General features: G+C 34.7%; 1 protein-coding gene across 2 annotated transcripts in view; it reads right to left on the reverse strand.

The window, feature by feature from the left end:
* inpp5a (inositol polyphosphate-5-phosphatase A) overlaps positions 1-23,453 on the reverse strand; it is a 145,729-nt gene that overhangs the window by 63,690 nt on the left and 58,586 nt on the right. The window lies entirely within an intron of this gene.

Genomic DNA, 23,453 nt, shown 5'->3' on the forward strand with positions numbered 1-23,453 from the left:
TCAGAGTATTTGATTGAAATTGCATTCATTCATAACCAAATACCACTTCCAAAACTCCAAGCTTTATACAAGGAGGCGTCATAACAGCCACAACACTTCTAAAGTAGCTTTTAGCTGCTTACTAAGGTGTGAGACAGCCGGTGATCAGAGTATGGCTGTACTAAAAGGATAGGGCACACTTTGCACGTAATTAACTTGCTCATTTGCCCGCATGCAATAAAGTTTCCCACTCTATGTTTTGAGTAAGTCTGTCATCTTTTACACACCTAAGGCAATTTTCAGCCACAAAGTTAAATGGGACAATCTGAATGCATCTATCGGTCTTGCTCTGTGAGCTTTATTACTCTAGATATGATGCCTGGATACAAGAGCAGAAAACTTTGGGCTGAAATAGTGAATACCTAGAATTTCTTTTTAATCTTTTCCCAAAATATTTTTGGAATTTCACCAAATATTTAGGTTAGCCTCTTTGGACATGTGTGTAAAGTGAATGGAAGGAGCACATCTTAGAAATCTGAAAGTAACAGAAGCACTAAGCAATTTCATAACAAAACATGTCATTTAGGAAAAACTACTGTAATTTCAGAAGGTTTTGAAAAACACTACCTCCTTCTTAGGTCATGCTACAGTAGGCTACATTCCATCTAAAATGTAGAACTTAACAAAGCAATAAGCAATATTAGTGGGCTTTAGACATAGATCGAAAAAGAAAATCTTCCTTTGTAACCAATCTTCAAATAAACCAGTGAATAACCACTTTCTCTAAGTAGATATACTATATATACCTAATCAGATCATCTATTAAAAGTTTAGATGATGAATATTATCTGCTTTATTAGATTTGCAAAAAAATCAAATACAGAACAATTGGGACATCCATTAGTAATTAAAATTACATTACTCCCATTATTCTTAGTTCTATGCAAGCTTGCCAATGCCATTATTTAATTGTTTCAAATGTTCTGGATAAAATACATATTATGTACTTATTCTCATTAATGTAAATTGTATTTCACTATGGATGTCCAATAATTAAAAAGAAAATTTCAACCTGCTTTTCAAAAGGTATTTCCATTAGTAAATGATATTTATGGAAATGACAAATTCGGGCTCTAATTGATTTTCTAAAATCATTAATGTTGACATGGAATGTTCATCAACCTAGTTTATTATGTAATGAAATATCTGGACTTTGTAATAATCTTTTCAATTAAAGAGTCTAAGAAGCAATCTCATATGTTTTCTCCCTTCTGTTAGGACACTATTGCAAGACTAACAAGTTTAGTTTTTAGTTTAAAGCTTCAATGGCATGAAACAGACTAAAGTAACTCTCTGGTTCAAATCACTCTCACAAATTTATTTGTATTAATTTATTTTAGGACAGTCTGTCATTTTACCAATTAGAATTTTTAATTTTTAATCTCAGTGCACTAGCAGAAAATAGCAGAACAAAATGTTTGGAGAATACCTTTAAACCTTACTCTCCAAATTTTTTTCTAAGTTAATATTCGTGAATACTGCCAATCAAATAAAGCTGAGGCTCAGATTGTTTCGGATCATTCATGAAGGCAAAGCATGTAGGTGTTGTTGGAGCTTTTTCAAAATACCCTGTTAATGGACTTCAACACTAAACACTGATAAAACTGTATAATGTGTCCCTTGATCTTAAGGTTCTCAGTCCAATGTTCATTGTAAATGTGTGTCTAAATTAATTTAATCTATGTTTCAGTCATATTAGAAACAGTATGTATAGCTGTAAATTTCCTTATGAGACTTTCATGTGCGATTGCTTTTCATTGCATTTTTTTCAGGTCTATGTATTTTCACCCTGTTTCTAGGACCTCAGCACAGATATCCTCTATGTGGCAGCCTAACAGATTGATAGAAGTGCTTACCAAGCAGTACAGTGACAACATAAGCGTGTAATGTAATCCTTTAAATGAGTTTGGAAACCACTCTGATTTTTATTCCATTCAGACAAGATCATATGCAGTTCTCTGTTCTTGTGGTAACAGTTTCTACCTCTTACATCAAGCACACACTAGCTGTTGAAAATATAGCTTTATTATTAAACTACAATTAAATATATTTGGTCTGCTAAACTAATCAGTACTTCTTAGGCCTTTTCACCAGCAATTTCTTAGGCTTATTCAAACTTTGTAAATAACTTCTCAACTTAAAATAAAATACTTATTAATAATTTCAAATAAAACCTTAGTCTCTTCTATTTCTTATACTAAACTAAAAAAGCAGGTTATGATACTACGTGAAGCAAAAGATCGTCACTGTTAGTATGTTAGCAAAGATAACCTAAAGCTGTCTTTAAGTTAAAACATCTTGGACACAACCAGTCTCCCTCATTACCTTTTGTAATAAGGTATTTCTTTTAAAGATATTTAACATGCCAGGTAATAACCTGGTCTCTGTTTTAAAGCTGTCCAGATGTTTTAAATGTTACATATAGTTTAGCTTAGGTGTACTTCACTGCATCAATGGTGAAGGGGAAACATCATAATAATATAATAATAAACTTTATTATATAGTACCTTTAAAGGTGGCTTCTCAAAGTGCTTTACAGAATGACAACAACAATAAATAAAAAGAATACACAAGATAAAAACACTATTACAATACACAGAGGAGACCGTGGATGGTGGTAAAAGCAGAGGGGTGAAGAATGGAACAAGTTAAGTAAAGTCTCTTCTAAAGAAGAAGGTTTTGAGTCTGGATTTGAAGGCGTTTAGAGAAGATAACTCTCTGATATCCTTGGGCAGAGAGTTCCAGAGCTTGGGGGCATAACAGGAGAAGGCCCTGTCACCCATTCAATGTAGACGGGCTTGGGGGACAGTTAGGAGACCAGAATTAGAAGAGCGAAGGTTGCGAGGTGGGGAGAAGGGCGATAATAGTTCAGACAGGTACTGAGGTGCCAAGCCATGCAGAGCCTTATAGGTGAGCATGAGGATTTTAAAGTCTACACGGAATTTGACAGGAAGCCAGTGCAAGGACTCCAGAATAGGAGTAATCTGATCACTTGCACTAGACCTGGTCAGGGTTCTAGCTGTTGAATTTTGGACATACTACAGTTTGTTCAAAGTACTGTAGATTTAGATACCCCAGCGAGTACAGCATTACAGTAGTCAATTCAAGAGAACACAAATGTGTTGATCAGCTTTTCAGCCACAGTTAGTGATAGCATAGGGTGTAATCTAGCGATATTTCTGAGGTAAAAAAAAGATGTTTTGACAATATTCTGCACATGTGGGTTGAATGTTAAGCCAGAATCGAATATCACCCCAAGGTTTTTCAATTTAGACTGAAGCTCAAATACAGAACCATCTACAGATAAGGTTAAAGGATTGGCTTTACGAAGTTGATGGGGGGTGCCAATAAGCATGACTTCAGTCTTGTCACAGTTAAGATGAAGAAAATTTTGAGTCATCCAAGTTTTTATGTCAGAGATGCAATTAGATAGAATAGAGACAGCCACATCAGTGTCAGGTTTGGTATGGAGGTATATTTCAGTATCATCAGCATAGAAATGATAGCTGAGGCCATGTGATCTTAAAAGCTGACCAAGTGGAAACATGTAAATGCTGAAGAGCAAGGGGCCCAGTATGGGGGAACTTTTGCAGATATTCTCCAGTTAATCCACAGAACTCAACATCATCTGGTTGTGAAAGCCTTGACTTTAATGAAACCTGAGGTGCCCACTACAGTAAGTGGTCGTGAAAACAAAATCAAACCCTTTACATGAGGAGCTTTAAGAGACCTGAAGTTCTAAGTTCAAGAGAAAATAAATAAATGTGTAGGACAAAAACCAAGATGTTTCTTATAAAGCTTAGAAATCTAATTACAACATTACCGTCAAGAAACTGAAAAGGAGCATAACAACTAATCTAATTAAATGTCTCTTTCATGCAACTGCAATTTCATGATGGGGCATCTCACACTGCTTTCTTTGCTGTTTAACTTGTTCATTAGTCTAGTAAGCTGCAATGTCTTTCAAGCAATGGCAACCTAATCAGAAGACAACACAGAGGTTAAACTGGAATTGTTGTTTTATTATTTTCTTTCTTTAAGTGTCTTTCGTAAGGGTGGGTTCCATGGTAAAAAAGAAATTCCTGGTGTTTCCATGGCTCATGTAGTGGTCCATGGTGACAACTGCAAGCTGTAGTAATCAAGAATAAGAAAGGAAGAAAAAATGGAAAGTACTATGTACAACAAAAATAAGCAAATGTAGCAAAAGGATCTAAAAGCAATGCAAATGTATTGTGTTAAACTACATTTTGGTACAGATTTTTGGCCTAAGGTCTACCACCCAAAATAAGAGCAACAAATTAAGCTGGTTTCTTGAAGTGCCATGCAATCACCTTACACTGTTGTATATTTATGTAAAAAGACGTTAATTTGACCTAGTAACCTTGAGAAACTATATTAATTTCCCTCACAAAAATCAATTTGAAAGGGCCCATAAGAAGGAACAAAGGATGGATTGTAATATAACTCAAGCCCACCTCTTTACTGGTGCAAGGACCTCTTTATAAGCGAATATAAAGTTTGTAATCTTTCTAATGTTCTAAAAATGAGGCTGAAAAACAAAGGGATTCTTCATCCCTGCTAAAAGCCATTTCAAATCAGTTAGCTTGTGCATGTTTAATATTGTTAAAAAATTAGAGCTAAAACCATTTCAGTGATCTGATGTGCATTTATCTCTAATAATCACAAGGGGCCAACCATATGAGACTAATTTGTTTTTAAAAGATAGCATTGAAGTGACAGGGGTCTGCAGTGGCTGAAATATAGAAATCATTCACACAGAATGGGGCATATGACTGAAATTTCAAGCATGTGATTGTTTAATTTCTTCAGTTCTATTTATATGCTGCCGCCAGTATAAAGATATGAAACATTCAGTAATACATTATTTTAAATCAAATTAGGAAACACAGAATTTTGCCATAAACACATTCTATTTTTGTCTAGAATTTTAAATATCCACATTATGCCACTGAACCGCAAACACTAAAAGGCAAAAAGAAAAAAAGAGCACACAAATTATCAGGCATAAGGCACATGGAGAAGTACAGAGCTCTTAGCAATTATCAGGAATACAATTATGCAGGTTAAGTAACTAATAACAATCCTTAGAATCCTTAAATATATAAAGTACAGTTAAAAAGTGCTTCCTTTTAGCAAAGAAAAATGACACTTGTCCAGCAGGTTTTAAAATGTCTTGCGCAATACTTGCTAATTTTATTAAGTGCTCCTCCGGAGGATTTGTTTGATATGGGCTAATGTAAATGGAAGGCTAGTTGAGTAAACTGCACAAAACTGTAAGGAAACTAAGTGACACAATGATCTAAATGCACACTGGCTTAGGACTCAGTGGGCTACAGAGATACCCCACTATTTGCCAAAGCCCATTACGTGTATTAAACACATTGCAGAACCAAACTGTTACAGATTCACCTTTCAGAAAGCATCATTATCGGCTCTCATTGTTACAATGGCTTCAACTTTCAACCCTTGACTGCACTCTTCCTGTGCCCTGGTGTCAGTAATGCAATGAAACAAACAGTGGGGCAAAAGATTGTTCACACCACCACTTTCTGTGTCTAAAATGTGCATCAACAGGTTTTCATTGTTTATGTTGTGGTTTCACACAACATAAAACACTGAAGTTAAAATAACTGCTGAAAACCTTACTGAAACATACACACTGATTTACAAAGCTGATGATGACAGCATTTCTTTATGTTGTTAATTAGACTTGATCTTAAAAATATTGGGAAAAATAGTCCAAAACAACATTTTATGTTAAACGACACTATAGTATGTTAGTTAAGTGACCATATGTAAGTATCGTGTTACTGACAAATATTTTTATTAAGCAAAGCTTCTTTATTTGCCCAATATTCTTACCCATGCAAGAATATTGGGCAAGCAAAGAAAGAAAACATGTGAAACAAAAAGTCAATGTGGATACAAACAAAAAACTTACAATATATAAGTACCAGCTAAAATCTGAACATAAACAACCATGGAAATCTGGAAGGCTTTACACAGCCATCTTTTTTCATACAATAATATATACATTTGAGAAAAAGTTCAACTAGAAAGCCATAGAAATTATTAATGTAAATAGTGTCTCCCAATTGCAATTCATATCCATAGTTATTACCTAACTAGGACAATCCCTCCACTAAACCAAACACTGGTACTGAATGATATTAATGGGTGTATTTTCTAGGAAGGAATATATAGTATGATAAATTATGTATGCCCAAATACTACCTAACACAGCTGATGTGTTGTCCTCTAATAAGGCAGCATTTCCAGTACATAAATCTTTAACTCTTATGATTAAAGTGAGAAATTTGACTCCTTGGCTTCATTCTCAAATACGATAGTATTTTAAGTTGCAGTACACCAATTCATTATTTTGTCTTGTATGAACAATGTTAGATTAAATTAAAGCATGCCAAAACCAATCCAGTATCCTCTCCAGTGACACAATACATTTATATTTTTCAGTCAAACAGACTTTATAAACCCAGAATTGCATTTGTGTTTCTGATACCAGCATTAGTTTAAAATGCTTCAACAAAGTTAATCCATAGGATGTCCTGTAGGTTGCCTTTTACAATTTAGAGCATGGAGTGGTATTTGCATAAATAACTACTTTTCTTGGAATACAAAGAGGCATTTAAGTCATACCTATTCATAAAATACTGTTTAAATCAAACTTAAAATTAATTGACTGGGGAAGGTTAAACTGTCTCTTCAAAAACTAACACTGTAGTCCATAAGAACACAAAGCCAAGGTCTTCAAACAACCATGACAGATCTTCAACTAACACTAATGTGTTTATGTACAAGCAGCTTGATTTATAATATCCTTGTCTCCTCTCTCTATTGTACATCTACTGCACAAAATGTTCTCTAATCAGCAGGTTTTCCCCCGGCCAGCATCTTTTTTTTTCCTAGCTGATTACACTGTAACATACTCATTAGGTTTCCATCTAATCCTAGACCAGGTGTGTAAGAGGCTGTGGAATCACATCTTTTCAATCCTAACAATTACTGTGCTAATATTGAACAGCACAAACAATCATATCTGAAAGCTCTCTGATCAGCTTTATCAAGAAGAGTAAAACAAAAATAAATGCTACTGTCAGGCCAATGCTTCTGAAAAGCTACATTTGTACAATAAGAAAAAAACAGTAAACAAAAAACAGCTATTGTCTGCCGCAACATGTTACACCTGCAGATATCATCCCATCTGATTGGTTTATATATACACTTAGCTATAAAAGGTCAGAGAACCCGAATTTGCAGGATAAATAAACACCAGCGAGGTGGATGAATCACTGGAGAATTGGTGCATGGCAGTGAATGAATAACCTGCAACTGCTTCCCAAACCCCATTATTTCCCTTCTTTTCCAGCAGGCCAAAGATTCATGTCCCTGCATGCTGCCAGTTCATTACAGAGAAATATCATTCCTCTTCTGGCACAGCCTGGACGGGCCTCTCAGCCCCAGGAGGACCCTTTAATGTTTAATTCCCCATCATCTGCTCCAGTGAACAGCTTAATCTCTGCTTGTATGATCAATACTATATCAGTGTAAATTAAAATGACAATTTTAAAGTAATTAAGCCTGTTAATGCTCGATTCAAATGTCATTATTTGCACAAGGGATCGGGAAGAAATTACACCGTGTCCACGGTGACAGGCAAATGTTTTAACTGGTGCAATCCTGTTGCCATCCCTGCCACCAGAGGCTTAACAAAAGCAGATTAACTCGTAGCTCTGACTGCCAGGATACCTATCCAATTTCAGAAGAGGATAACCCAATTTGAGAAATTTGATTTGTGGCACCAAACTCAATTATTGCGATATTAGATGAAAACTGGCATGGAGGAAAGGCTTACAACGGAGAAAAAGAAAGGGAGGAAAAAAAGTTACACAATAAAAATGCACTTAACTCCAGAATGAAATCCAGCAGTAATTGTATTATTTGATTATTTTTGTTCCTCCTCTTCCCATTTTTGAAAGCCCTTTAAATAATTGTGATGGTTAGCATTAAATAAATAGCTGCAGCTTTAACCTCTTTGCTGATGCTATTTAAAAAAAATGTTGTTCATGTTGAAGGTGCCCACAGTCTTTCTTATGTATAGTGGCACTTAAGTGAAGAGGGGAATTAAATCATTGCTTTGTTGGATCTCATTAATAAATCTATAAACCTCGGATAGCTCAGATAAAATCTTAAGTCCAGTTACTGCAATTGCCTTATATAAAGGCCCTAATGCTTACACCATCAGTAACATAAGTCCTCTGTACCTCAGCTGGAAACTGCATTAAATTCCATTAAAAACTTGTGTCTGTCAAATATTTTTGCACAACACAGACATTATTTCCTTCCCATTAACAATGAGATGAGCAACGTATAATGCAGGATATATATTTTTTCTTAAATAGTTCTATTTGAGAACAGAACTAGACATTAATCTGTTTTGCCAATTATACTTAAAGTGGTTCCTAATGTGGGTAACATACTAATACTTTAGCAGTGTTAAATGTTCCTTCTGATGTAGTATCTAGTACTGGATCCTGCATATCATTCTGTAGTTCATGATTCATTGAATGACCTCCTCATTTGTAATCTGTTTATATTCTATGAACTCTCTCATTGGCTGGCCCTGCATACAGTAGCTTGGTCATTAGTGTTGTGATCCAATGCCTGCAAATGCCCATTCCAGTCACAGCTATTCAAGTGTACATGTTATTAAATAAATTTGTTAACATTACAACAGAGCACTCATCTCACATTTCTAACCATTTTATGTGCATTTTGTAAAGAATGGATAGTTCTGCTGACTACACAACAAAATTACATCAATACATACACCAAGGTTCTCTTTACAATATGATTTCCTGGGGTCTAAGAACACACACATTAAACGCTATCACGCTAAAAAAATTATTTATTCCAGCCAAAACAAAAATTAAAATGTTGAAGGAAAGCAAATGTATATTCACAGCACAGAAAAAAGAACCTGGCTGTAAAATAGCAACAGAAAACTGGTATAGTAAATTGCAGTCTTTTTAAAAAAGATCCTTAAATTTTTCATTTCCACAGTGCAAACACTTCCCAAGTTTATCTCCTCACACCCAGAGAGCACAACAATACTGTGCAAATGCAAACTGTCAATCCAGCCATTAAAAACTCTGCAGGAGTAACCAAAGAAGCTTGAATCTTCCCCCATTTTGCTGCACATGACATTTCTATTCCCAAGGATGTTATGGTGTCTGGTTAAATCATATTATTCAGGGGTTGAAAAGGCTGGGGTTCAGGTTTCCCAGTGGTCCTACTGTACATGCATGTAACACAAGAGTAGTGGAGGGAGGTTTTAAATGGACTAACCAACAAGTTATAGCATGGTTTTCAACAGTGAAACAAATGCTACAGTATATTAGTCACAGAATAATCTAGAAGAGAAACGTTTAAGTGTGACCAGACGTTTTTAAATCCCACAAACTAAAATAATCCTGTACATCATACTGGCATTGTAAAAGTGTTTATACTTATATAATTTATTAAATATTCTGGGCTATCTCACATGGTTAACCTAATAATAACTTAGGTAGATCTGCGTGTTTAACACATTTAACACAAATAAAGTACATTTAATTTTTTTAATTAAATTGCTTCTTTTTTAGCACCCTTCATTTTTATAACATTCTGAAGTAATTACCTTAATTTAAATAATATGCAGCTAAGGTGCTTTATTGCCATACCATCAACATGTAAATATAGCAAAACAAACACAAAATTCACAGTGCATTCCACACTACGTACAGTAGCTTTGATGATGCATTTAGGGTGGATCTGCTGGCTCTTGAGTTATCAATATGATGTAATAATACAGTTGATTTGCCAAATTGTATTGATGAATGAACTTCTATGGTACAGTACATGGTTTACATAAAGTAATGTCATGCAGTTAGCTCATGATGGAGGAGAAGGAATAATAATGCAAATTTATTTATGAGTGCTTTCCCACCAACTCAAAGTATAGCACAATAACACACAGAAGCAAAAAGAGCAGCAGAATGACTTTGGAAAATGAAAAGCAAAAATAAACAACAAATTAAAAACTTTGCGAAAAGACAGGTATTTTCACACTCATTGTGTGGAACCTGGTCTTTGGCAGAGTAACAAGGTCTGAATCAGCAGATCTCCGATTAACAAATGAACTAACCATCCAATAAATATGGAAAACAAACTGGAACTACTTCAGTTAGGGCCTTATACAGTACGTGACTAAGGGAGTTATATGCTGATGAGTATTTGTAGTTAGTGAGCTGCAGTCATATTCTGGACATACTAAAGCCAGTTTAGTTCCTCAAATGAGATCCAAAATAGGCAATAGAGTAGTCTAAGACATGTATCAATATTTCATATTAGACAGGCAGAACAAGAATCTGAACTGGACAATGTTATGCGGGTGGAAGAAATATACTTTGCATGATTCATTCTTCATTCCCAATGTAGCACACACCCATCTGACAGGAACAAGCATCTCTGATCTCTTTGGTGCTCCAGCAGAGAGAACTAGCTTTTTGTAGTTAAGTGCTTCATAAGGCAGGGATCAACACCTTGTCTTTTGTGTCCTGTGCTTCGCCCATTCAATGTTACAGTAAGAATAAATACTATATTTGTCTTTCTTTTACCAGGGAGAAATCAATTTTAATTAGAAACTGTCTCAAAGTGGATCCTGGAAATTAATGTGGCCACTTCTGTCCAACCCTATATAACAATCGCTTTTCCATACATACTATGGATCTGTAAAATTAACACAGTACATCATCTTGAGATATGAATGCACCCTATATCAATGTTTAAGAGACTTAGATTTTTTTCCACCTTTTGTAAAAATTAAATCAATTCTTAAGTGAATAACAGTGTCAGAGCTGTTCACTTAAGAATTGATTGTTGTGTTTAAATTGTTGTCAAATGTCAAACAACTTATACATGTTTCACAAAGGAATTATGACCGTATGCCACATTATACTAGAAGAAGTATCTTTATGGAGATAACATAATCGTGATCATCATTATTATTAAAAGAATTAGTGTTTTTGCTTGTGTAAAATTTAGGAAATGGTCAAATGTACAGTAAATATAAAATACAACATGGTTGAAAATTTGTAGAAACGTGGCAGTACTGTGTTTGAATTCACTGTACTTTATGATCCTGAGTTTCCCAAATTTCCTACCATTCCTAATGGGTTTGACAACAATCACACATCAGGGTAAATTACATCTTAGACCCTTTGTACCTTTTTTGTAATGTTCCAGAAACATTATTTTCCTTGGTAAAAATACAGAACTGCTGTGATCTTTATGAACAAATTACAACAGAGTATTTAGCCTATAACACTGGAGCCAAACAAATTATTAAATTAGTGTCAATAATGAATAAATAGAAGCACTTTGCAATCAAAACAAAATCAACCTTTGGGCATTTAATAAAAGTGGTTGCAGTTCTGCATTGTTAATAGGGCACAGCATTAATGGACATCAGGCCATATGGAGCTTCAGGCAAAGTGTTTTTCTAAGCAGAACTGCCCTATTTATCATTGGCCTGTTGACTTGTGTGTGTGTGTAACTTAGCTTATTAATTATCAGCTAGTTGGGTGCTTCAGCAATCGATGAGATGTCCATGAAAATTTAAGGTAATCAATTGAAATCAATTAGATTCCACAGACATAACACTTCTTTATACAAGACGCAGACAGTTTAAATGCTTTAAGGATATGCTGAATAGAGGCAGGGACTTGTTTCTTTACATATTGCAAATCTATATCACAAGGATGATTAGGAAATCTGTGATGAAAATGAACAGAAAAGAGGCTTGGCTCAGTTCAGTTCAGCCACACATAATAATCAGACTAAACATTAAAACACTTGTAGCTGCATTAATAATGTTGATGGAGGCAAGCAGGTTATCGGTACCTAGAAATATCACAGACTCTGAATTTTTATAATCAAGGGTAAGCAAAGTCAGTTTCATATAATTGTAAAAGCTTTTTCAGAGGCCACAATAATTTTATGGCATCGATGCATACAGAATATGCACACTTTTAGCTGTAATGCCTGACAAGCCCCATTGTAGGAGTACAGGAAGAATTAAATACAATCTTTTCAAAGGGAATGAAGCATTTACTCACAAATTTGTTCAAAGTACTGTGCCTTTGTATATACAGTTTAATACATATAAACATGAATGAATGGACAGATTACACACTGTAACTGAAGTACAGACAAACTGATCAATTTATTAACACTCATGATCTTCATTTTAACATAATCTTAATATAGAAGTCAACATCAAAAGTTGACTTCTATATTAAATTATAAACACCAATACAATGTACATGCACAACATTTTTTTTAAAATCAACATCACTAAAATAACGTTAGATGTACAACAAATGAGTCAAATAATGACTTTTTTTCCTCCAATTTCAGAACAACACTAATGATACTTCAAGCCACTTCTTAATAACGGTCTCGTGTTTGAGAGACCTGCTATGTGATTTCCTTATTGTTCTAATCTGAGACAAGCACTACTCGAAAGTCAACAAAGAAAACAGTTCATAACTAGTGCATTAAAAATGCTTAAGCTCAAGAGAAAAAAAATGGTTTAAAAAGATGTTTAAGTAAATTGTGAAAATTGTGAGATTACCATTTATAAATATATATTCCCTAATGTGGAACTTGTAATTAAGCAGCAAATGTTTCCTTTATATGATTTATGTGCTGAAAATATTTATCTTGGAAACAAAATAGTCCATTTTAAGCACTGCGCGGAAGACTAAGGTCTCTCTCACAAACATATTCTAGAAAAGCAGTATGTCTAAATTTAAAAAAAAATACAAATGTGACAATTATTAAACACCTTTGCTCTTAGACCATGGGTTTCTATGAAAACGCCTGCTATTGTAAACAGAGTGTTGAAAGCTACTGGCCTTGTATGCAAGTAAACATATCACAACATCACATCAGAACATAACATTAGGATACCATGACAGCTGTATTCTCAAAATATTGTCAATATAGCATACAGTATAGCACACAAAGATGTAGTCTCCTCAAACAACAGAGGTGGTGTTGTTTTACAAGAAGGCAATGGGTGAAAAGAACTGTTAAAAGTTTCAATAACAAAAGGATTATGGAAATCTAACCAAAGGGATTAGCTAATGGGGAAATAATAGGCAATGTCAGGCAGGGTCAGCAGGGATATGCAAATGAAGCACATAGGATTCAATAAGTATATGTAAAAAGACACAATTAGTATTCTAGGGAGAAATGGCTATATGACTTTCACTAGCACCCATACAACAGGCTGCTCTGGGAAACAGATGCATCACATAACAGAATAAGACTAATAAGGTAATAAACCAAGTGAATTTTTACTCCATCCTTCATAGTTTGTTTTCCCATTTACAAGATACTTTATAGCACAGATTCACAAACATAAATATTTATCTAGTATACAGTAGCTGCATTCAATAAAATAAATAACATGTCATACATAAAACGCACTTAAGATATAAAGCTTAAGAGCTTGAGAATGGTGGGAGACAGAAACAAATGTGATTTTTTAAAAATGAATCCAAACATTTAGATGTTGAGGGATGTTAAAACAAAGCCACAAATTATTTCAGATATTGTTGCCAGTGCAGAAGAACGTTGCAGGGGAAGGGAATACCCAACAATGAACGAATACAGACTCTGATACTTTCTGTATGCAAGATTAGGTTAGCCTTGCCGATGGACACCTTAATAAGGACATCTAAGGAACAAATTAAACCCCATAATAAAGAAACTGAATATAAGCTTTGCTATTCATCAAAGTTTTAATTTTCAACATGTCAGATTGTTTAAATTTAGTTTTGAATATTTGATAATCCTGTTCTCTCACATGGCCCTATCGCTCTCGCTCTTATTCGTCCCTGGTATCCATTTCCTGGAAGTGTCCATTTATCACAACTGCGGCAGAAAATACCTCACGCCTGCTTAAAATGCATGGAACCGGCAATAAAATTAACCTCATGGCAATTGTTTTCCCACACATTTGATGGGCCAATGTCAGCCCATCTGTTACCAGGGAAATAAAAAAGTCAAGCTTAAATGTACAAAAAATTATGACGGAAGGCCCTAAATAAAGCGAGGCTAATGCAAGTTTATTGAGTCAAGAATCAATCAATCAATGGACGAGTGGATTAAGAACAACTCATTGGCCTCCAGGAAATGATTTGGCCAGAGATTGGAATTAACAATTTGGCAGACTGTTTAGGGATAGGAATGAAGCCTCAAAAACTCTCAAATTTCTTTAAGGGTCACAGTGATGAGAAATCAATGGGAAGAGAAATGAAAACCCTGATGACTGGCATGTGGATATGTTTACTGCCCAACAACGTTTCAGCCATGACCCAGAAGGCAGGAAAAAAAAAACTTTGGTGGGTGTTTATTTGCTCTCAACACCTTCTAAGCGATCAATATTTTTAATTTGGATCCGAGTTATTATTTTTCACATCACAGCGCCGGGGAGCGGAGTAAAGTGGCTCATATTTTAGCGCTAAAAAGATCGATATGACAGTTTCACCTTCACTACGAACCCCGGCAGCTGACGGCCGCACATCATAATGTACAGTATAGGGTGATGTAGGTTGCCTGTGTGCTAGAATCACATCATTATCTCTGCTACGCGACCCCCGACAGAAATGATTTAGTTGGTCACGAAGAGCCAGATGCCCTTAGTAAACCAATCCTGCCTCATGCACTTTATCAGATCTCTCCTTTACGATGGGTGTTTTTTTTTTGGGGGGGGGGGGCAAAGGGGAAGATAGGTAGGTGGTTTATTTATAACGCAGATTAAGAGTATTGTAATAAATGTATCCTTTTCTTCATCTGTTAAACCCAATTAATTATCCATAAATTTCAAAACTAAAATTTTCAAAGGTTAAACTATGGACCTCGGTCCAGCTGCTCTGCTGCCCAGTCATAATTCATTCGAGAAGGCTGTTTCATTGATTGTCGCTCACCAAGTTGTGTGTGGTGTGTGTGTGTGTGTCTGCATAAGTGTATGTGCGTGTCCGTTTAGCAAATGTGCATGAGGGATGACGAGGAAGAGTTATAGCCAGACAATATTACTGCACTGACATCTACTTCATTTAAATTGGTTTGGTCTGTTCTGTCATTTTCACCATATTGAAATAAGAGGTATTGGATTTAGTTTGCAATATTTTAGCCTGGTTACATGCCACCATGTGAACAGAACGTACAAACAGACCAGAAAGCTTCTATGTTATGGATCATTTCTATTAACCCTTTAAAATACTGTGCCTTGAATGTAACCTTTCTTTTCATTGCCTTTCTTGAGGTTTTGATCTTCCTTCATGTAAACACATGCTCTAAGTGACAGCTAATACTGAAACAAGGTATACAGAAAAAAAAACCTCCCCAAAACATGAAAAACATAAGCACTACAGGGTATGCTGTCATGCAATCCATCTATAGTTTCTATCACAGATGAAACAGTAAGTGTTCATAAATTTGTATTGCTTAACAGTGTTTTGTTATTGCATTACTGAAGCGTGCTGGGGGAAAAATTAGAGGCTAAACTCCCTCTAAAAGCAAAGTGCCATTTTCTGACATCTAGATAATCTTCCAGCAGCTTGGAACGTGCTGGGGGATAACTGCTACTGATTTTACTTATCAGAAGACGTTTAGTGCCGTTTTTCACTTCTGTCAAAGCATCCTCTAAAATGAAGGCAAGGAAAGTGTCACCATTACAGCTGACATTAAAATAAAAGGATGGGTACACATACCTGGAATTTACCTCGTTAGAACTGACATCTAAGGCTGCAAATGTGCTATTTAATTCTTCATTTATAGCACCAGCCTATAAATAATCATACAATATCGTCATATAATATTCTCTCACTTATTTTAACTAAAGAAATACATAATTTAGAGGAACACTGGTATATCAGAATAATCAGTACCATTTGATGTGCGTGAAATTTATCGTGACAATCAAAATCTGAATTAAAAAAATCTATTGTTTAAATGCTGAATCATGTTCTAGAAAAAAATCTAAACATAGTGATCAGGCAATATACAGCTAGAATAACAGATATATTTTGAACTATAGCTGTATCTGTTACTTATGAAGTCACATCTCGCCACAGGAGCAGATGCTCAAAGGGCTTGTTTGTTTGTTTGACAGTATGAGATGGACTATCGTGTTTGTGAAGAGTTTGGCAGGATTGACAGCACTAGAGAATGGAGCACTGATCTGTATACCCACTGGGGCGGTCAGGCACATGAAGGTCTAAAAAGCAAGCCATTTCTATCTCTTTTTTCCATTCAAATAATCTCAGATGTTGATGAGTTTGTCAAAAGATTGTATTTATTGTATTTACTACAGAATTTCACTCTTTGGACATGTTTTTAAGAAATCTAGTGAGCATGTAAATGTGGATACATTTTTATATAAAACTGCATTAAGGTCCAACCTCCTGTGTGCAACTGAATTCCCACTGTATTTTCCTAAGTGATAAAATGATAGCATTACTGCATATATTATTTATACATCCTTTTTCAATTTACAGCAATTTTATCAGCTACATGACTAGAAAACGGGCCTACCTAAGACAGCAAAAATTTAGTTTTGTGTACCTAACAAACATGAATTACAAACAGTATTACCAAACACAACCAAATTATTTTATTTAAATGTATGGAGTACAGAAAAACAGAATTTGTTCAAACAAAAGTGGTTAGGGGGCGATTCCTTAGTAGCTTAGTAGCTTGGGTACATATATAAAGGGATATATAGTGATCCTCTTTTGATTTAGAATATTTTTTAGCAATAAAAACAAAATGAATGTGACAGCAATGATAACACTTGAGGTGAACTGACCAAAATGCCTCTTGCTTTATGTCATTTGCTTTGAGAACCGCAGGGTCAGTAATCAAGAAACAACATATGTAAGAATTCTAGAGCAGTAACCATCAAAAGAATAACTAATGGGATAAAAGAGAAGATATCTAACCCCCAAACAGGCAGGAAACAAGAAATAAATAAAGCAAATATGCATTTCATCTTTATGTATATGGTAATGGAATCTTGGTAAAATCTCTAAAAGTAATCTAAAAAACCAAAGCCCAGTAATTATTTTTACTTTAAAAACTTCGTGGTAAGAATATTTTGGAAGAGTGATAACAGATTTATTTTAAACATTACTGTCATTGCCACAAGATATTTGTGACACATTTATAAATATATTCAATATAAACTTATAAAGAATCTTATAGTAAAAACAGTGTTTAAAAGTGTTTTAAATAGAAACATCATCACCTTTCCAAAATATTTTTACCACAGGTCTTGTGAGGTTAATACATACATAAATTGTTAAAGATTTTACAGCATTCCTCAACAGTACATAAAGAGGAAAATAAGCTGTTTAGCAAATATACTTCACATCTAATTATAATTTTGCTTTTATCACTTCATCAGGAAAATAAGTCTGGTGCAGACATTTTTACAAGCTGTGCCTTGCTAAGGGGCAATACAACACCAGACTAGAAATTATTCTGGGCAAAGCTGGGTCAGTAGCTGTTTGTCTAGATTTTTTCAAGCTTGTTGGGTACCTTGAAGTGACCACATCCAGCACTAAGTAGTCCTTCAAACCCGTAATCGGACACAAAATAGATCACCTCTGGTCTTAATCAGAGGGTGGGGCTCATTTTTTAGAGAAACAACAAAAAAATATGTACTGTTCTACTAGTACACCTGATATCCAAAGTCACAAAGTCGTATTTTTGACTGTTTTTCATTTCCAGTTAAAAAGTATTCTTTAACAGTACCTTGTTTCATTTTATTCTGAAGCATATTGAATTGTTTCATTCGTAAAGCATAGTCACGCTATTTGAATATTCAAATAGTGAGACCTATAGTAGCCCTAGACGTTATTACACATCATTAGACATTATAGTCCAGACCTTTCTATCTGATGATAAATATTAATGGCTTGGAATCAAGGGAGTGGGAACAGAATGATCTGGCAGAACCTTCCTAATTGACATTTTACCTGCTGTATACCTTAGCACTGCAGTAAAACAAGACAACTGGAGAAATCAAAGAGGAATAAATCCCTAATTTCTTTCTCATTTAGCCATTCCTGAAGTTAGAGTACTGAAAGTCGTTAATGTTATGTCCTTCTATTGATGTCCTGTGCCATGCAAGGGATAACTAATGGTTTTTCTATACTCCTCAATGTTGGCCAGTTAAATTATACACATTATTTCTGTGCACACTGATCAATAGACTGCTCAGAAAACACTGAAAACCTAAGTGGAAGTGTTTCCTCTAACTAGGCTCCTATTAAGATTTCCTGTGGCCTACTCTCGTGGTACTTGACAGAAAGGCCAAGGCAAATTAAGTGATGCAAGTAATTCTATCCACAAGCATTCTCTGCATTTAGCAAAGCTGTCTCAGAGATCCATCAGAGGCTAATAATACAGCATCAACTTTACAGCTACTGTACAAGTACGGAATGCCCTCTTTTGACCTGCAATGCACAGCCTTTAGTTGGAAAAGTGCTGTAATACAAAACATTTTTTCCAAAGGCTCTGCTTTTAAGCAAGTTCTATTTACATGTGCATCTCACAGTCGGGTCCTCAACATGTTAAAAAGTCCTAAAAGGACAGACATATTCAATTTATTTTGATTTGAAAAATGACACTATGATACTAGTCTCAATTAAATGTCTTCATACATTTATTGTTCTACCTATAAAGAATTGGAGCTACAGTTAAATCAGTTAAGCTCTTCCATCTGATGGACCAGCACATTTATAGAAATCCTCCCTTTATTTGCTGTGTAAATTCTGTAGTAGCATGTAGCACACTCACTCTGTACACTCCCCCTCCTGCAGTCTCATTTCATTGTTTTCTTTTTGACAGTAGACATACAGGTAACAAGATCTCTTTGGCCCAGCTACACCATTTCAAAGAAAGGTGTGAACAAGTTACCTGCATCAGCTTTCAACCTTCAGCAATCCATATCTCATCATGACACAATTGACAAATGTTAATAAACTCATTACTTCCCCTGTGCAAGCACAGGCTGGTCCACTGGTGTTAGGTCACAGCATCTGATCCAGCAGAACTCTTACAGGCAAACACATTATCCAATACTTGAAATACTTTTTTATTGTATTACAACAAATCAGTGTAGGATTCTAGTATATTTTCTATTTTAAACAAAAGACTTCAACTACTGAAGCTGGTCCTACCTCAAATTGATCTGCCAGAAAATAAATCTAAATTTTACAATAGGCAACAGACGTCCAGCAAATGAATTTCTATGTAGACGGAAAAAAAAAACAGGAAAGCTGCCAGCGTGATTTCTGAATAAAGCAATGGGAAAAATGCAGAGAGAAATACTGAACCTCTAACAACACCTGAAGAAAAGCTTCTCCTTGTTTTGTTTTTTTATCACAGTACATCTAATATTCCATTTTATGTGCCATTAATCTAAAAATGCTTATTAAGTTCTCCCACAAAGCACAAAACAGTAAAATAAAGTTCTGTTAGCTATAACACCAATCAATACACAGTATACAAATAAATGAATACAACACTAGCAATAGCAGAATCACTTTATCATTATGGCAGTTAGTTAATTTTATAATAAATACATGTGTGACTTTTCACGGCTTTGTGATTAATAGACATATGCTCCCTCAGTTGCACAACCTGTCGTATTTCTCTGCAATACTGAGAGCTGCCAGGAGGTCTTCCAGACATTTCAGCAAAGAACACTGAAGTACAGATTTATTACTGGGCTACTTCAAATTAAGTGCCAGCATGAAAGTATGTATTCTTTTTATTCAGAAATTCTTTAAACAGACAGAACAAAATGCTTTTGGTGCTAAAATTGTACCTGGCCAGACACACTATGCCAAAGGGGAGTGAAAGAATTGTGTGTCCAACATGAGTAAGTGAAATTTATCATTATCGCTGGGGGAAGTTCCACCTTTATAAGGCTGTTGATATTCTTCCAATACAATATAACATATCTGTGCATGATTGCTCTTTTTAATAAGCTGCTTGAATAAAATATATTACAAATTCATGCTAAGGGAAAACAGCATAGACAGTTAGTGATCTATAGATAAACTGGACGCACAGATTAGAAAAAAACATGAAACATCACACATCACAGGAGAGCAAGAGGGCTCTTTAGTCCTTTATTTTTAAAAGCACACTATGAACTACAATTGAGAAATGCAGGGCATCTTTTCTTCAAGTCAGATTGGGGTTTCATAAATCTATAGTTTCTAAGATTGTGAACGTATTATTAATTATTCTCAGTGTATCAGGTAATCCACACTGTTTTGTGAGTAATTAACTATGGAAAATGCAGGAGAAAAGACTAAAAGCATCAGAGCCATTATTGCTATTGTTATTATAATACAAAAATTAGGGACACATTTCTCCTGTAATATCTCCTGTCTTACTATCAGGTGCTATTTGAGAACATACTAGCAAATTAAAAGTGACTGGTAAAAACGATTTCCCTGTGCTTTAAAAATATATATTATCACTAATTTCGAGCTACCAAATTTGCTTTGTAGGCTTAGCCTCAAACACAGCACAGATCAGTGGAGAATAATCTTGATAGAATCAGACCGCCCCTCTCACATTACCAAGAGTACAGAGTCCATACAAGGAATACCTCACTCTTTCAGGAGTTAAAGCACAGCTAAAATAAATGAATCGGCATGTGGGGAGAAAAAAAATTATCTGGCATCATGTTACCCTTGCATTGTTTACATTACATCATGTCTAAATTTTGTTGTTCAGTATCTTTCAAAAACATATATTATTATAAACAAAAGTATACATGATCCTAATAAATGTAACGTTTTAAAAATAATTGCTTCATACTGAATAACTCAAGGAAAAATCTGTTAATGAGTGCAAACTATGTAATAACTTTATCTAGGTTACATGTTTCTTTTTTAACAGAAGCTGTTAGAATTGACATAAATCTCCCCATTTGTCCTAATAATTTCCTAGGTAACTGAATCAAGAACATGAAAAGAAATACACATTTCAGTCAGACTCAATAGATATAACTTCAGTTTAGTGGCCAAGGTAAAAGTATATGATCTATGCTAGACTCCATCACTGTTTTAATAAGAAGCAGCATTTGGCGCCACCAAGAGATGATGTGCACTAATTACACTGATTTCGTTTAGAGGTAGAAGCCCAGTCAATTCAAGACGACAGTCAAGAGAAGACAAAAACCTCTAATTCAACGAAAATGCAAAAAGAATAACCTTTTAATTTCCAGACATATTTAATTTGTCAGGAACAGTCCCAAACAACTAAAAATTATATTTTGTAAATCATTTTTCACAGATATAAAAGAAGCTCCACAGATTCTTACCTGGCCTCATCTCTTCACATGGAGCCCATAGCATAGGCATATTAACTACATTTAAAAAACTCACTATGCCTAACAAAACCTAAGGTGTACTTTGAAATGAAATGTCAGTACTTTGCAATGAAAAAGGCTATAATAATATAGGAATAATAAAAAAAATAAATGTATTAATTACTATAATTACTATGTAACTGATATGAAGTTGAATGTATTGAGACTTTAAAGTCAATTTAAAACTCACAGGGAGTAGTGCAGTGTAGATCTCCAGGACAACAGAATGTAATTGCCGTTTTAACTGAGCTAATTAACTTACTAAATTGATCAAAACTCATGACTTCCAAGTCTTTACTAACTGAAGAATTAAAGGTGACTGAAGACCAGTTCGTCTCCTGTACTCCAGGACAAACGGTGGCCACCGCTTGAGTAGAATATTGCCATCTAGTGGACTTTAGGTAGTATTGCAGTCACTTTCCCCGCAGAATATTTAATTCTTCCTAACGTGCCTCCAAAATGTTTATATACAACTATGTAAAATATATTGTAGCACTCACTGCCCAAGACGATAGATATATACTGCATATTAAATTAATAACTATATAGTACATTTATATAAAGCCTTAAATATTTCACTTTTTTAATATAAGATATAAATATATATATATCACACTCATGTCTATGACAACAGACATATCGGGTTTCCTAGTTTTACTCTTATTATGTACAAAATTGTAAGAAGGAACACTTCTTCAAATGTATGTGTCCTCTCAAATTCTTGTTAAAAAAATACTATTAATTCTCCACAAGAAACCAGGTGTTTCTTAGAGCTTAGATGATAATGTAATAATTACAGAATACCATTCGCCAAAACAATAATTCACAATAAAGGCAGTAACAAGTTTGTAACTGGGCTACATCTTAAACTACAAACAGTTCATCCTAAAGAATAAATCACATGTACACCAATTAATCTAATAAGACTCAACAAACTGCTAATTATAAAGCATAATAACAGCTGTAAATTAAAAGTAACATTCTGCATTTGTGGTGGAACATAATTTTCAAAACAAATTATTTTCATGCTCAAAGAACTAGCGAAAAGCTTGAAACAAGTCACATGTAATGGTGATGCTAAAAGGTTTTATTTCTGAGCGATTTTAAAGACCTAAGAATGCTGTACAACAGTACAGAAATAAAGTAAAGTAAATTGACCTAGTCAAACCATGAGTAAAAGTAAACTGCACAACAAAATCTTTACTTTACTGAAAGGATATGTATTTAAGGCAGTTTAAAAATGTCAGCAGCTACAAAATCTGTCATTGTTTGGGGCTGTGAGCTCCAAAGAAGGCTTTTTAGCCTATTATGTGGAACCTGGTCTTCCATGACCTGAATCAGCAGATTTCTGATTAAGTGTTTCATTATACTTACTCGATACTTTACACACGAGCAGGAGAACCTTAATGTCTTCTCTAAAACTCATAGGTAGACATGTCAATTTACATAGGATGGTATCTATGTGGTGATGGAAATAGCACACAAGCCACATAACTCTGGGGAAGTCTATTTAGTACCTTAGAGAATATCCCAATAAGTTAGAAGTTACAGGTTTTACACTTGTCTAATCTTTATTAAATAAAAACATGTACCAAACGTTCACCTTGCATTGACAAGATCATGAGCCCAAGCAGTAAATACAGATAGAAGAAAGAAACCTTTGTGAAATTCCCAGAATGCACATTACAACAAAGTATCAAACATAAAATCAAGGTTTTCAACTTCTATTAAGTGTATGGTTATAGCAATAGTAACTGAAGTTATCAGCTTTTGAAGCTGGTATGGGGAGCCTATGAGCATAACCTCAGTACAGTCAGAGTGTAGCACAAAAGGGGTTTGCGAAACCTTATTACCAGACAGTCACCTG

The sequence above is a fragment of the Lepisosteus platostomus genome, chromosome 6, assembly GCF_059453375.1.
Source record: "Lepisosteus platostomus isolate fLepPlt1 chromosome 6, fLepPlt1.hap1, whole genome shotgun sequence".
Lineage (NCBI taxonomy): Eukaryota > Metazoa > Chordata > Actinopteri > Semionotiformes > Lepisosteidae > Lepisosteus > Lepisosteus platostomus.